Here is a 2,076-nt window from a genome sequence, read left to right on the forward strand (position 1 = left end):
ACCAAATTTTTCTAGTGCAGAAAAGGCACTGCTAGTGGAACTTTATGAGTTTAACAAGAGTGTGCTGACATCGAAGCTAACAAACAATATTACGAACAAGTGCAAACACAGTATATGGACAGATTATTGTTATTGTTATTGAGTTATCTTATATACCCAGCAGCCGGTAAAATAATAAACATATAAGATTATCTACGACTCACGTGGGCCCGCAGCGATAAATTAATGATGAAATATTTTTTTAGCCAACTCGGGAATCGAACCCGCGACGTTCACGATATTAGCACGACGCTCTAACAGTTGCAGCTACCGAGGAATTTGTTACAAGTAAACGTATTATAAGTGAACGAATGTAGGGATGGGAATAAAATTAATCAGTGTTGGTACGCCATCTATAAGCCCACGTCGGTCAGCGAACAACAAACGTAAATAAATATGGTTACAAGCGGGATGATTCGAACACGGGGCAGTACTAGATAAACTAATTAGCTCTAGTATTAGTATCATAGAGCTAAACTAACATCGTAGAAACTAGTCTTCAAAGTCTAAAGGATGATACCGAAGACTAACTATAAATAAATCGAATGTAAGTTGTTTCTTATGTATAAATTATGCAGATTCTTATGAAAATCTTGCCGTCTGCATTCACTATTCCTTGCGTATTGATAGAGTGATAACCTTTATGGTTAACGTAGGCCTAGTCCTTCTCAACTGCTTTACGCGGCCCTTGAATTCTTGTATGCGTGCAGTCTACGCAACCGATTACGCCAGGAAACCCGACGATACTATGAAAGTTAGCTTTGCACATTGCTACTTCCTCTTGAGCTGTCGGCCATTTGATCAACCGGCCTTGTAATCCAACTAGTGCATCGGTATCTAACGGCTGCGATGGCTCGATCGCACACGGTGGATTTACTCACTCCAAAACTGTCTGCTATTACAGGCTGTTGAAATGCACCACTCGCAAAAAAGCGAAGGGCCATTAACATGCGTGTTTGGGTACTGGCATCCCTCTCTGCGAGTACGTGTATCTTTGGCAACTCATCACCAATAAGTCCAAACAATCTTTCAAGACCCTGCCGCGAAAACCTATATCTGTCGTACAATTTGCGATATTTTCGTCGTGTCTGCAATATTATTTTTGTTTTTCGGGAACTGCATGGGGCGTTAAAATGGTAAAAGACAGCCATTTTTAACCNAATGAATAATGAAAATCAGCACAACCCACACTCTACAGACGATATTTCTCTACGTATGACACACACACATACACACATGCACTCATGCAGCTACGTATGACTGGTGACGCGTGCGCGCGCGCGTATATATGAGCCCGCCGTCCTGCTGCGACCACAGCTCAACCAGGAGATGCGCATGCGATTCTAAACCGAATACAACCGTGCGTGCGTGCGTGTGCGTGCATACTCGCGCGTGTGTGTGCGCGCGTGCGTGCGTGAAGCATGCTAGCGAAAGATATATATATATATATATATATATATATATATATTGCGTGTGCGTGCATGCATGCGTGCGCGTGCGTGCGTGCGAAAGAATATGCTAAACTGTTGCTTGACGAATTTTATTACAGCGAGCGCTTTCACAAATATTGTCGACTAATTACATAACTAATAATTATAATAATAATAACGTATTCATGTAATTTACCAAAATTACACGCTAATGATGAGCGGGCGATAAATATAACAGTATATAATATATACATATATATATGTATATATAATTATATGTACACCCATGTAGGTAGAAACATATGGACACCCATGTAGATATGAAATAAATATAGAAAAAAAGGAATGAAGTATCAAATTTTAAACTTTGACACGTCATTCTTACTCTCTGAGCAGAGAGAGAGAGAGAGAGAGAGAGTGATAGACGAGAGAGAGAGAGAGAGAGCAGACAGAGAGAGAGACAGAGAGAGAGAGAGAGAGAGAGAGGAGAGAGAGAGAGAAAGAATGACGTGTCAAAGTTTAAAATTTGATACTTCATTCCTTTTTTTCTATATTTATTTCATATCTACATGGGTGTCCATATGTTTCTACCTACATGGGTGTACAT

The sequence above is a fragment of the Priapulus caudatus genome, unplaced genomic scaffold, assembly GCF_000485595.1.
Source record: "Priapulus caudatus unplaced genomic scaffold, Priapulus_caudatus-5.0.1 Scaffold359, whole genome shotgun sequence".
Lineage (NCBI taxonomy): Eukaryota > Metazoa > Priapulida > Priapulimorpha > Priapulimorphida > Priapulidae > Priapulus > Priapulus caudatus.